Source organism: Thermobia domestica, chromosome 18 (genome assembly GCF_964235325.1).
Source record: "Thermobia domestica chromosome 18, izTheDome1.hap1.1, whole genome shotgun sequence".
In the NCBI taxonomy this organism is placed as follows: domain Eukaryota; kingdom Metazoa; phylum Arthropoda; class Insecta; order Zygentoma; family Lepismatidae; genus Thermobia; species Thermobia domestica.
In genome coordinates, this window is record NC_137471.1 from 73,325,373 (window position 1) to 73,340,646 (window position 15,274).

General features: G+C 34.9%; 1 protein-coding gene across 1 annotated transcript in view; it reads left to right on the forward strand.

Annotated features, from left to right (window-relative positions):
• Positions 1-15,274, forward strand: part of Ac76E (adenylate cyclase type 2 Ac76E) — a gene marked incomplete in the record, with an annotated part of 460,518 nt that overhangs the window by 406,827 nt on the left and 38,417 nt on the right.

A 15,274-nucleotide genomic window follows, 5' to 3' on the forward strand; every position in this document is an offset into this window, starting at 1 on the left:
CTATTCTCAGCTTTCTTTCTTGTGCTTTCACAACGAACGTTTTTTCTATAATTCCTATAAGCTATGACTTGCAAACCCTAAACAAAATACACATGTTTATTGTAATACTCTAATCCGGATTTTTATGTTATTCTCTTCTTTTAGCTAGTTAAATTTCGTATACTTTTATAATTTCGATTAATGCATATTTCCAACAAGTTAAGAATCGAAGTGAGAACGCTGAAATCTAGAGCTAAAACCGAATTTATACGACATTGAATTCAAATAAGTAAAACAATGTGATCGACAGTTTAATATTAAGTTTTCTAATCACTTTACGACTATATACCGCCACATGGATGTATTGATTTTACAATAAATTCTCTTTAAGTAATAGTTTGCAGGACTATCGTTTTATGTATTTTGCTAATCAGTTTTTTCTTTTGCTTAGAAATTTCTTACCAACAGTACATGGTTGCTTCGATTCCCGGCAGCAGCTCATATGGTTCGGATTCCACGTTAATAAGTAGGTCCACGTCTCATATAGTCTCGCTGCAGAACGGACGTAAACTCAAAATCATCAACAACATCTACATGATTGTTGTGGGAAAATTAGTAATTTATTATGTTGCATAAACCACGTTTTCCACTATTACTGAAACAGTAAGAAAACAAGACAACGCGGGCATTTGCTACGTTTTTACAAATTAATATTTATCATCTAGCAAGCAATTTAGAAGAAATAGAGTATCAGGCCCGTAGCCAGCCCAAAAATATAGGGGGGGGCGAAGTTAGGGGGAGCCCGACCCAATCATATTATACTTCATCACAATATTATAGTTCATTTGCAAGCCTATCGTGAAACCTTTATTGGGGCCAGCCAAAGTTTAGGGGGGTCCCGGCCCCCCTAGCCCCCCCGTGGATACGGGCCTGCAGAGTATTCAATACATTAAATGTATAGCACAGTTGTGAAGCTTCTTCTCCGATGTATATTAAATCATTTGCTCCGTTCCTCTATTTTTCTCTCTGTCTCTATGTCTCTCTCTCTCTCCCCTTGATATTCAGTTTCTGCAACTTATATTTTTGCTTGTTCTTCCTATGTTCTCACCTCTATACTTTTTTCTTCTTCCTCGATTTCTATAGTCAGAGATAGAGTGAGACAGACAAAGTGATGTGTACTAACTACTCATTTGATTTTACTTTTCTATGCACGTGTAGAACTAGCTTTTTTAAGTACCAATTAGACATAAGTTATAGGCGGTCTATCGTGGACATGTTAGACGTAGTTTTCTGCAGACTCCATTCCATCTTTCATAGGTAATGATGGAGGAACAGGGTATTACTGCCAGACTAGCTACATCGGTAGAGTGTGGGATTTCTAATACTATGGTTCTGGGTTCGAATCCCATCCAAAGACTGTAATTTTTTCCATTTAGCAGTTTCCGATATTGTATACGTGCGAATCTCTTAAGATGTTCTCTCTTTCTTATTTCTCCGTGTAGATGGATGCTACGAAGAAAAACAATAGAGAAGTAATCTCTTGTTTCAGTTATGGTTGAGATTTTAAAGACATTTTCAGCTTTCTGCGAGCATTTTTATTTGTTTAAATAAATATGTGTTATATAACACTTACTGTGTGTAATTATGTCTTTGTGGTTTGCTGATTCTCACAGTTATTATATATGGTTCATAACAAAATTTGAGGTGGTCTCCTTTGAAGTGCATGTGTCATTTGTCAATATATGCGCACGTTTTCTTTTCCTTTATATTTCGCATATTCCTCTTTATTTAGTTTTTATCACGTTGACCTTTTTCTCTTTCTCTCTCTTTAAAACTGAGGATGTAAAATGAGAAGAGAAATGAGAAGAACCTCAATCTATTACTCCATCTTGTGAGAAATTTGTGATTTGTAGTCACGTGGTCTATGCATTTCTTGCTCCAAACGAAGAGTGCAGGGGGACGAAGCCGAAGGTTATCCTGGCGTGATCAGTGCCACAAAGACGTTAGGTTGGTTGCCTATGTTGTTGGCGTAGTTTCACAATGAACTTAAACTTTCATGTTGCAGGTTTTTTGCTTCGTATTGTACAAATATACAGTATCCTTTTGCTTACTATAGAAATCAGTACGGAGCATACGTTATCCGTATGCTACATAGGCACTGCCCTTAGATGTTACATCATGCCGTTGCAGGATGTCTGACATCTAACAGTTTTCCGTATATCACATGCATATACCTTATGTTACCTTCGTCAGCTATATGTTATATACGTCCATTTGTATGTGAGATCCTGACCGCCTACATTGTTTCATACGGAAAGTACGTAGAGATGGAACACTTATACAGAAAGTATTATAAAACATCCGTTTTCAGTTATACGTCTGCTGTACGTTAAGTCCAAAAAGTACAGGAATTACGCATGTAACCTATCTTTTTCAGTACGCCACCTACAATTTTTTTCTCAGTGTAGGGATGAAACATTTCTTCAAAGTAGCACGCATTTTTTCAGGGTGAAGTTCCTAGCATCCTCCCGTTAATATGCACTGGGAAAAATAAACGCTTTAACTTATATTACTAACAATTTAGCAGCATGTATGTACCCTTTACAAAAGAAAAAAGGAAAAAATCCTCAGATTATTCATTTCCGTGGTGTTTAAGGAATCCTTGGATAGAAACGGTTACCAGTTAGGGACAAATTCTCCTCAAGAAAGAAAGAAAGAATGAAAGAAAGAAACAACTAATAAAATGAGAAACTGCAAAGTAAGAAAAGCAGAAATGTTTGTTCTTTCTTTTCTTAAAAAATAAATAAATAAAACAACCGGTGTGATTCGAACCGAGTTTAAATCTTTTGAATCATAACAGAAAGAAATAATTAAACAAGCACAGCTATTGAAACAAACTGCGGAATAGTTTTCCAGTTGTATTCATAGCAAGGAAACTCCTTAAAATCCTTATTTTATTTATTCTTTTTTTTTTTTTAAGATTTTCTTTGGGTTAAAAGGTACCGGTATGTATGTTTTCTGCAATTAAACAAAGTTTTCTGCATTTGCCAAAGTGCTATTTTGCTCTGAAACTAACATTGCATTAAGTGATGAAAAAGAACATGAATATTTCAAGCAGCAAACAACAAAGTTTGTTGGGAAGGCTTCAATACTCTATTTTCCCTTATGTCTTCCCCTCCTATAACCTCGAGTGTGCTGTTGCGAAACTTACAATTTAGAGGACTTACAAAAACCAGGCGCGCATTTATATTTTGGAGAAATGTATATACAAAGAGAGAAAATGTTTATACGCGTATATAACGATTCATGAACTCCAAAAGAAGAAATTCGTTTATAATACCTACAATTATTATTATTATTATTATTATTATTATTATTATTATTATTATTATTATTATTATTATTATTATTATTATATAACAATCCTAACCGGATTGCCTTAGCAGAGAACAATATATGACGATTTTTTAAAAAATTTATTTCTACGGCTATAATCTTCGAGTTCTTTAACTATGGCTTTTGTATAGTAGACAACTTCCTTAAAATGCCAATTTTGGTTCTAGAAAAACATTTTGTAGTATTCGACTTCTGCGAATGAATATAACACATAATTTCCGTACCTATAATTTTGGGTTACATTCCCAGTAGGGACATGATTTTTTTAGAGATTTCTAATGTTGACTCGACATCGCGAAACAATTAAAAGATTATGGTACTTTAACTTGAAGTAACGTATACCAGTTTTTATTTTCGAAAAGCAGAAACAATACGAAAAGTACAATATGCTGATCCACATCAACCGGTCAGAGAGCTTTTTCTGTTGCAGTGCCTAGAACTAATGTTTCTCGATTTATTAAAATGATTTAAATATTATGGGGACAGGATCCCATCCAACAATGAGCAGTTGACATAACTAGAAAAAATACACCTTTCAAAAATCATAATTTTCTTCTAAGGCCCTCTAGTAAGAAGGGTCAATAGTTCGATCTCGGAGTATTAGACTGGTCATGTGAGCTTGTGCTCTACTGTCTGATAATATTTGGTTTTCTCATGGTTTTCACCTTTTGTTTTCGTGTAACGTAGTCGTGAAGCTCTTGTCTTTTGTGCAAGCGGTCCCGCGTTCGATTCCCGCTGTAGGCAGTCATAGAAAAAAATGTTAAAAGCATTTTCAGCTTCATTCCTGAGTAAGATTTTCGTGGATTCTCCTCATTTACACCAGGCAAATGCCAGGCAGTACCTAACATAATAGTCGAGACCGCTTCCTTCCTTTAGCAGTCCTTTCTTAATCTCTAATTCTCCGTTAATGTGATCAACAAGGGACTTCATACGTGAATATAGATGCTGAAAGTCCAGAAATCTAATCCCTAATCCTAATCCCCTCCTTTAGTTTCACTTTCATAAATTATTTCATAATCACTCTCATGCATTTATCATCCTCGTTTAATGCACAGGACATAGAAAGTTAAATAAAGATTTAGTTTTCGTTCAGAAACACATGTATATCTTTATAACGACATGACATTTTCAATGGGAACTCATGTTTTCCTGTTTTCCTGTCTTTATTTTTTCAGAAAAGAAAGAAAGAATTTTTTTCTAGTTACAACCCATAAACAATCGTTTATTTGTAACATACAAATAAGTATAAGTTATCTAAAATGGAATACGTCATAATATTTTTTAGTTTATTATTATTATAATTATTATTACTGATGTTATATATTGACATGAGTAGAGCTTTTGATTCAGTTGATCATAGATTACTCTTTAAAAAAACTGCCAAACATAGGTGTTGCTCCCTTGTATCTAAAATTTTTGGGAAGCTATTTGACTGGTAGAACATACCAAATTAGAATTGGAAATGTCCTGTCAGATTCATCTACTATCAGTACCGGAGTTCCTCAAAATTACCGTCTGGGCCCATTACTTTTCTCAATTTTTATTAATAACTTACCAAAAGTTTTAAGCCATTCCAACATTATACTTTATGCTGATGACATTAGGATTTTTTAGAATAGTAAACAATATTGAGAATAACGTTAGGGTAGAAGAAGACTTAAGTAGAATCATTATATGGTGTAAAGATAACGATATGAATATCAATTGTTTAAAAAATAAGTGTATGACAGTAACAAATCACAATACTATGTAACTCGATACGAAATACAAGTTCCTATAATACAGAAAGTTGACACAATAAAGGATTTAGGTGTAACATTTGACAGGTCATTGCTCTTTAGTGATCATTTACAGAACATATGTAATGAAGCAAGAAAAATAATTGGTTACCTATTTAATCAATGGCCTGCTTTCTGTCAGTCAGACACTTATGTACTCATATAAATTACTGGTAAGATCAAAACTAGAATATTCATTCGGTGATTTGGAACAGCCTACCAAATATTCTCGTGAACAAACTTGAAATGGTCCAAAAGTTTTGCACATATGAATACTAGAAAACGTATTTTAAATTAATATCACTGACTGACAGGATTGACTCTGTTTTGTTTTTTAAAAAATGCTTGACAACGATGTATCTCGTACTGCGTTTTTAAAAATGTGGATTTTGAAGTTCCAATACACGGTACAGTAAAGGACAATTCTGGATGGTACACTTTTGCCGTAAATTTCCATATGGGTGTACCATCCAGAAGTGTCCCTTACTGTACAAGGGTAAAAATTTTATTGCAACCACATAAATGGAAGCATATTTTAATCTCTAGACTCTTATCAAACTATAACAGATGCATATCTTAAAACGTAACTTTATTTTAGAATTTTTAATTTAGTGGTTGATTTACCTTTACTTTTAATTTTTGACGTCTCAGAGTTTTAAGAATTGACTTAAACTACGCTTTCGGAGTTTAGCTTAGGCTTATTATTAATTCATGTTAAAAAGTTAATTATTATTTATCTCTTTCACTATATTATAGTGTTAAAATAATGTTGTATTTTTGCTGTATTTCAGTTGTTCTCATCACGTAATAAAAAAATTAATAATTATGTATTTTAAGTCACTTGTTAGGATCAAAATTACATAAAACGTAGAACTATAACTTTAAAATTAGATTAATCGCACAAACCCGGTATCTCGCGTCGAAGCCAAGGGCTAACTTGAAAACAATAATTTTAAAAAACATCTAGAATACTGTGTTTTACGCTGATAAAAATCGTATTTTCACTAAGAAATTAATGATAACGTGTAATTCTGTCATTGTTTCAAAGATTTCGGATTACAAAGATACAATTAAAGATTTACATAAATTTAATACAAGTGATTTACTATACTGTATTATAAAAATTTAACAACAGATCTTCAGTACTCATATAAGATTATTCGAAGAAGAATCGTTTAGAACGCAATTTTATTATTATTATTATTATTATTATTATTTAGTAAGTAACACTGCACCATATTAAGAAGCAATTTCACGCATCTTCTATCGTGTTAGTTACAAGTATTCATAATATAAATAAATAGGAATCGACAACTGGTTCAGTATTTTATTCTTTCCAGATGAAATTTTGTTCGCCGTTTGAACGCAAAATTTGATTTTTTTTTTTCGTGGCTCATTGGTCTTATCATCATATCAATCAAAGTTAGTCCCTACAACGGACTTAAGTGGATTTTGTTGCAAACTGGGCTGATAGCAAACCGCACAAAAGTTTTCAGGTGTCTGAGCCAATAAAAATTCCGAATATTCGATTTGATGTGCATAGGTGGCAGGGTAATTTTATTTCTTCAAGGTTTTCATATTTGATTTTCTTATTTCCTGGCACCCTATCCTTAGTTGATTGTTGCTGTTCTCAATGTTTGTCAATCCTGAATAACGAACTAAATAATACAGGCCGACTGGCTGAGCAGTTCAGAGCCTTCAATACTACCTACTTGATACTATGCATCATCCATTTCGTCTATGCCAGCACTGTCATCAGTAACTAATTAATGTCTTTGTAGGTTGGGGGCAGAACTATGTCTCGGGGAAGCAATTTTCAGGGTGCGGCAAATTTTGTCGTCCAGGTTTTATTTTTCATACTCCAGTTCTGGAACTACAGAAATTTGGCGGCAAATATTGATATTGAGGGGCGGCATTTTGTAATGGCCCGGGGCCGGAAAAAAGTTTTAATAGGGGTCTGGAGATAGATATAGGAAAAATATCTGCCCGATGTGAAACAAAAAGTATAGCCGAGGAAATACAATGGCTTCCTTGTTTCTGTATAATTATAGTCCCTCGCATCAGACGAGCAAAAATACCAGTATTCGGCATGATTCTCTTGCTCTCACAATACCATAGGAGTGCTAAACCGAAACGAAAAACATTTTCTGAAACTCAGACTGGATATGGTGGATAGTGGGCAAAAATATTTATGACGAATGAACCAATAAAGACCTAAATGTTGCATATACCAAAATCTTACTGTACCTAGGTATATAAATCAGATATTTCACTTAAATTAATTAAATTTCTCAATTTTTTATTACAAATCTACCAAACATGCCAAAATATTACTCTTCATAAACCAGGAACTTTAGCTATATTAATTTGTAACTTCTTTTATTTCATCCACGTATAATGTTAAACATATCATATTATATTGATTATGATTTCTATTACTGTCATTTTTAGTCCTCTTTAATTCCTCTCAACCTACAAGCTCTAATGCCTTGTCCTTTTGTCTTTCCATTAGAGCCTACAGTTTATTTCCCCATCTAGTTTCATTCCAAAAATATTCATTGTACCATTTTACTAGGAAATAAGTTATGTTTCATTGCTGCTTCATGATTACCAAGTCCGATGCAAGCGCTCGGAAAGAAGTAGATTTTTCGAATAAAGAAAGGTAATGTTTTTTCCATTGCTTTATTGCGTAGATTTTTTTTAAAATTTCAATTTTAATAATAAAAAGAAGAACAGTGCATTTCACCATTCTTTTCCCATTATAACACGAAAAAAAACTTTTAATTACTCTATTCGGAAGAGAAAAAACTACTCCGAAAAGTTCAGAAAGCAGAACAAAATGGTTATTCAGTAGGAAAAAGAAAGAAAGGGCAGATAGGTGGAAACAGTGGCTTTTCTAGTTGCAACTAATTGTTCGTCAGAGATACTAGAGTAATGATCAACAACAAAAAAAATATTCTTTAAAAAATGTTTAATAGTGTTAGCAATAAGTACATTTTATGCATAAGCTATGTTATTGCGTATTTTAAGTGCTAAAGAAACATTTGATATAGAATCATTTGTGGAATAAGTATATAATTAAATGAACTTTTACTACCTTGTTAAACTAATACTATATCTAAATGATCCCTTTATAACTTTAATCTTGTACATTGAACTTGCATTAGGTCCTAATAAGGTCTCTGAAATTCACAATAAAATGTTTCTTCAACCGAGAACGAGACGTAAGCAAAATTTTTATATTAAAACAAAAAAAATATTATATCTGTTTCATAATCCATGCAATTTTTCCTTTCCTTCCATTTTGAACTCAACCTGCCCATAAAATTCATATTGTAACAGGTATAACTTCCAGGTACTTGATAAGTTGATTTAGGCAACCAAGAACGGCACCTATGATATGCAAGGCTGCATAACTTGTACTTGCTGGTAACCAATGCAATGCCAGTTTCAAAACCAATTAAGATAAATGGCTACAAACTGAATTATAGGATTCATAAGTAGTGAATGATAAAGAGACAGATTTTGAAAATTATGTTTAAAATTTATGACCTGATTTTTCTTTAATTTCATCTAGTGGCCCCCGCGTAGCGTAATCGCTAACGCTCCCATCTTCGGTACGACCGGTCCCGGGTACGATTCTCGGTGTGAAAATACTGTGTAAACTTTTGTCAGTCCAGCCATCGTAAGTGAAGGTTTCCTCATTCATACCAGGCAAATGCCGGGGTGGTACCTAATGTACAGCCCGCTTCGTTCCTTCCCCTTCCTCGAATAGTGTGATCCTTGAGGGACGTCATTCCTCATAGATGCTGAAAGCCCCCGAAATCTAATTCCTAATCCTAAGCCTTAACTTTATATACTCGCCAAAGCTATAAAAGTCCTTCTACGTCGCAAGAGGTCCACGGAGGGTGTGGTATAGCAACAGTTAAACCATATTCATTATTGAAATATTAGTGTAATGACTTGCGATGATAAATGCTCCCCACTATATTTGTACAATTATTTTTATCACTTTATAGTTCTTACTATGAATCACAAAACATTAAAAGAGTGTTCGAGATCTAATACTTGGTAGCGCTGCTTACGAGACTTGAAAATTTCTCGTCACGAGTCGAATTTGAAAATGTTCTTCTCGTCTCGATTGTCCTCTTGTTTTCGAGACGAGACGCGAAATTTCTCGTCTCTTGAACAACACTATTACAGAAAGTACTTTCTCGACATTATCTGGGGAGAATGTAAAAATTAAGTCTTAGCAAATTCAAAATGAACTGGAGTACTTCGAACATTGCTTTTGAATTGACAGAAATTTCCATTAATATTCATAAAGTTACTGCTCACGATGAATTGGTGTAATTGCTCATTACATCTACATGTAGTAAAAGTTTAATAGCTTATCTGTTTCTTGAAAGAACAAGATCACTCTAAGAGAAAGGCAAATTAGCATTTATTATTTTTATTTATTTATTTATTATTATTAAGTACTCTTGCATCCTGCGTGTCTAGTGCAAAACCAGGTGACAGAATTCGTCTTTGAATTCTAATGAAGTGGACCCAAGGCCACGAGCAAGACTGGAATTCTGGTTCAAGAGAGAGAGAAAAAAAGACCAAGAGAAAAGATTATTGTTGATTGAATCTCCTTGGGAAATCCCTTGACTGGCTTCCAGTAGACTGGAGCGTGGACTGGCACACTGGAGCCATAGCGGCACTGGACTGGAATATCTTCCGCAGCTTAATCAATCAGACATTATTTCCGACTTGTTGGGTTGGCCTCCATTGTTTAATAAAGTGGACTCCTTATGACAGTTTCAGCATTACGAAAGCTAAAATTAATTGCTATTAGTATTCTTTTTTTTCTTTAATAACATGCATAACTTCTTTATTCATGTTTCGGTTGCTTTCTTTTTTTTTTCAAAAATAACTAATACAGAATTATATTGCAATTAAATAATAAAAAAAAAATAAAACCAGTTGAGAATGCTCCAAGAGCATTGCCAGAACGAGCTTAAAAAATATGGAGAGATGAAGCGGGAAAGATAACTGTGATTGTTCCTACATGTAAATATTTTTATCCGCATTTCTTCTGTTTCTCGCAAAAATTCACAAAATATCATCTCTTTATCACTTACGGAACCCGAGATATGGCTCCTTAAATCTCCCGTAATCGGAACTATGTTTTGGCCAATATATCGGGAACGGTAAGTCATAGAGAGATGACGTTGGTGCTGATCAATACCTACGAGGATGGTAAACATTTTGGTACCGATATTAACTAGTGACCACTGACCAACTGGTCACTGGCCAAACCAGTGGCCAGTTGGTTGGCACCAAAATGGTCACCATCCTCTTAGGTATTGATCAACACCAATATAATCTCTCTATAACTTATGGTTTCCGAGATATGGTTCCTTAAATTTCCGGAAATGGCCATTTTTGACCAATATGTCGGAAACGGTAAGAGTGACGCGAAAAACTCTATCACTTTCTCAGATAGTTTTTGATGCTCTATCGAATGGAGTGCTCAAAAATTGAAAAAAAAATCTTAAATAACAGACAGACACAGGCACACAGACAAACATAGAGAATTCAGTAACGAACTTTTTAAGTTCGTTGAAAATGACAATGGTGAACTTTTATTGTTACTAATTTGTGTTATAGTTTCGGCAATATATATTTGCCTTAATCAGAGAACCCTGAGAAAACATGTTTTGACTTGAGTTTGCGTCCCTTTTACCACGAAGGCTATATGAGACATAGACCTACAGCTTAACGTGGAATCCGAACCACATGCGCTCCTACCAGGAATTGAAATCATGCTCTCCCACGCCAACCGATAAAACACGTGAACACAATTTTCTCCACAACAAACTTAGCAGGGAATCGGTTCGAAACTATGGTCTTCGCAAATGTTAGTGAGCACTCTAGTATTAATATGGCTGGGGTTAATGAAATAGTCCCGTAATTGAGCTCTCCTGGAGGCAGAGATAGTGTAGTAAAGGACTAGTAAAGGACAACATGTACTACAAGAAGTGAACTTGCATTATGGAGTGTGCATCAGCCAATTGTACCGAATTGTCGAGATTCTAAGCTGTGTTGATAGATCCCGTCAGCCACACGTTGTCCAAGTTCATGAGCCGTGATCCAAAAGACTCAGAGGCAGTCATACCCATGACTCGACAGTTTCTTTAACACGGTGACCAAGAGTGACCCGGAGACACCTGGTATGATCCAGATGCGAAGCACAATCTGAAACATGAGAAGTACTATGCGTAAAGCTGCGAATAAAATTGTAACCAACGACTATTCTCTCCCCTCCCCCTCTCTTTATCTTCTCACTAAATCTGTAATATGTTTCTCTCCACTTTCTCACTAAATCTGTAACATGTTCCTCTGCACTTTCTCACTAAATCTGTAATATTTTTCTCTCCATTTTCTCACTAAATCTGCAATTTTCTTTCTCGTTTGTTCTTTGCATCTATATATGTCAAAGCATTGCAATGAAAGAGAACTACAAGGTTTATCAGAGTATAAACGCGTGAGGATGACAGAAGAAATACATAATCTACATGACGCGTGAGGAAATACATAACCTATATGTATTTTCATATGAGGATTCGTCAAAGTTGTTTAATCGAGGAAAGAAGTAAAACTTGTCGCTTAGAATACCGCTGAGCCAGAACCGTGTTTTGTTAAATCTTTGTTATTGTTGTTGTTGTTTTTGTTTTTGTAGTCTATATTCATAAAAACATCTCTTTTTCACTATAAAAAGACGAATAAACATGAAATTATGTTTGAAATATTGAAGAGATGGTACCGCGATTGAAGAAATATCACGAAGAAATGTAAGAAATGAATGAGCTCGAGCAATACATATTATAAATAAAATATAAAATTCTGCACTAATGCTGCAGAGGTAATATTTTGACTCCTTCCGGGTCACCGGGATCTGAGAAGTGAGACCTAGACCCGGATAAAAGCCGTGACTTAAGTGACCCAGTGAAACATAACTCGTTTCATCACTGCAGTGCTGAATAAGGACGCAAAACAGAAAAGTTACACTCTACTACTAATATTATAAAGCAGTGTTATTCAACCTTTTTTCCTCGCGTACCCCCTAGACACAATTCACCATCCAGTTATGTACCCCTGAAGCTTCTTAAAGAAATTAAATCGAAATTAACTTATTAAACTTAATACACATGTTCTGTTGATTTAAAAGAAGGACAAATAGAGACCCAAAAAAGGAACAATCAGTGTGCCAATCAAAAGACTATTTACAAGGGGGATAGAGTACGCATCCGAAAAAATTTAACCTGGAAAATTTCAAAACATGTGAGAGACATCCAGTTCTGTTGAGGATTTTCCCCTCATCCTCCCTGATAATTCGCACACTGAGAACGAGGTTAAAAATTCAAAAACTGAAAGTAACATCAGAACTAACCTGAGATGACTGAGTTTATTTCCGGGACGCCAACTCCTCCATTCTTGATCGAATCTTCGAGAATGCGAGAATCAAAGCTGATTCTAGATTCAAGCAATTTCTGTGCCTCGTTTCTATTGATGTTAGTGCAAAGAAATCCTGTTCACACAAATGTGTTGATGGAAATGTAAGAAGTTGCGAAATAGCACTGTCACTAATTTCATTGTACTCGTTTCGAGCATAAATACAAATGTCACAAATTGGCAAGTTATTGAATTTCATTTGCAGTCAACAGACATTTCCAGCAGACTTTCTTTTAACGTCAAAGGAAGATTGCAATTATTCAATGCGGAAGTGCTAAAAGGATTTGTTGTCCAATCTTGCGTTTTATCTTTTCGCTCGATTTCTGTAAAGTATTTCAGGAACTTTGCACTTTAATTTTTACAGATAGCGTTTGATTTTCTGAGACTGTATGCAATAAATTTTACCCGATTATTTGGAAATTTAGACGCGCATGACGTCATCTCGAAAATCGTCCATTAGAAAGAAAAATCTTCTCCAACTATGATCATTCAATAAAGTTTTGGAAATATCCTTATTGTAGGATTACGTACCCCGAGAAACATCTTCGCGTACCCCCGGTTGAATAGTACTGTTCTAAAAGACTTATCTTTCAATATTTTCTGAAGCGAAAATCGATTGGTGTTCCTTTTTTGCCTGGTGTAACAGTAAGGATATGTAAAATGGGACCTACCATTTACGTAGGTTGTGAACCACGCCTTGAGTTGAATCCGGTAGAGTTGTTGTACAAATCGTTGTCCAAGATAATCTTCTTACATAACAAAAACAGAATAGGCTTTTCTTCATCACACTGTTTCGCCTTTAAAAGAAAAGAAAAAAAAGCTGAATTTACAGAACCACGCCAGATTAAGTTTGAGTTGAGTTGATTTTGAGTTTAACGTCCCGTTCAGCAGCGAGGCTATATGAGACGTGGACCTACTGATTAACGTGGAATCCGAACCACATGAGCTCCCGCCGGGAATCGAACCCGGGTCTCCCACGCCAAAGGTGCGTACGCTAACCGCTTAGCAGATTAAGTTTGAGAAGTAAGACTTGGCGTATTCTAATCAATAAGATTTTGATTTGACTTGTACTTATTTCGTTTGCCAGTACCAAGGTTATTATAGGACGTATCCTACATTCTAAAGACTGATCTAAACCACTGCAGTGTGTTCGATATTTTCCCACTGGAAATCAAATCCGCGTCATCGTGCACAGAAAGCACAAGCACATGCCCGTCAGAATACTAAATTATAGGCAGCGGGTACCAAAAAGACTGGAGCTCCATTCTGTTCTCTCATATAAATTATCTAGTTTAGTGATTAGCAAACTATGTCAAAGGTAACCTTTCAAAAGTTTTTATCCGGCCCTGCGACGTAACTCCAAATCTAAAGAACTTAACTTCACTTCTGAGAATCAGTGTATCGGAGTTTGAACCACATTATGAGAAACTTTTAGAAACGTAATTATTCACAATTTCATTAATCTCATTTTTCTTCGTATTTTTTTCAGTCACTAATAGGAGTTAGTATAACAAGAATTTTGTAAAATGTATCATCATTGTTTTTAATAAAGTATATCGACCCACCTAAAGATGTTCTTCTTTTTCTCTTGGCCCCTTTATTTTTAGAACGCTGAAAGTAGAATACTTTTTTCGATCAAGAATATGCTACTAAAGTGCAATAAACCCTTTCAACAAACCCATTTCATTTTGATTATTCAATAATAATGTTAATAGGTTAATAATGTTATTGAAAAGTTTACTATTGTTGCTGAGAGTAACTAATTTTCATGGCAACACAGTTAAATACTGCACAAAATAAATCAGTGTTTGAACATGATTTGGATATCTTTGTAGAAGTGCTTTTGGTCATTGTTTAGCGTGTCTAAAAGTGTCCTGAACTATTCTATGAGTGACAACAAATGACTAGAATTCAAATGTGTTCAAAATGTGTCTAAACTTCTGATGTGTCCAATGAGTATACGCGCACGGAAACGACTTTTAAACCGTGTTAGGATACTTTACACATTACTTTTACAAATTTACATTTTTTGTTTCAACTCTGTGATGGATCACCAGAACGAATTCCTAAAGAAGATTGAGGTTATTATCAAGACTTACTGTGTCATGACGGATTTTCAACATTGTACTCATGGCATTTCGTTCACTACACCACGTCTGAAACATCAATACCTATTTAGCCAAGAAGATAACCGTGGAATAGAAACCTTAATACTCCAGTATCATCGGAGGAAAAAGGAACCAAGAAGAGAAACAAGAGACAAAGAATCTTAATCCAATTACTAAAAATAACACAGCGAATGGAAAACACAATGAACAAGAATTAGAATTGATATTTACCAGTGACGAAAGGGAATCACCATTACAACTGGCCAAGCGTCCCAAGAAATCAAGACTGCCAACTTCCATTCCAGTGTCTACCAGCAACCGATTTACATCACTGGAACTTCAGGATGAAGTTCCACCCGTAGAGGATACTACAATGGACACTTCTGAATCCAATGACACCAATATTCACGTACCATCAGATAATTCCTCTGGACACCCGTCGTCAAATTGAAACAAGATTAAATCCTTCTACATTTATGACTACCCAACAGAGAAAGGGTACAAACTTAGGCA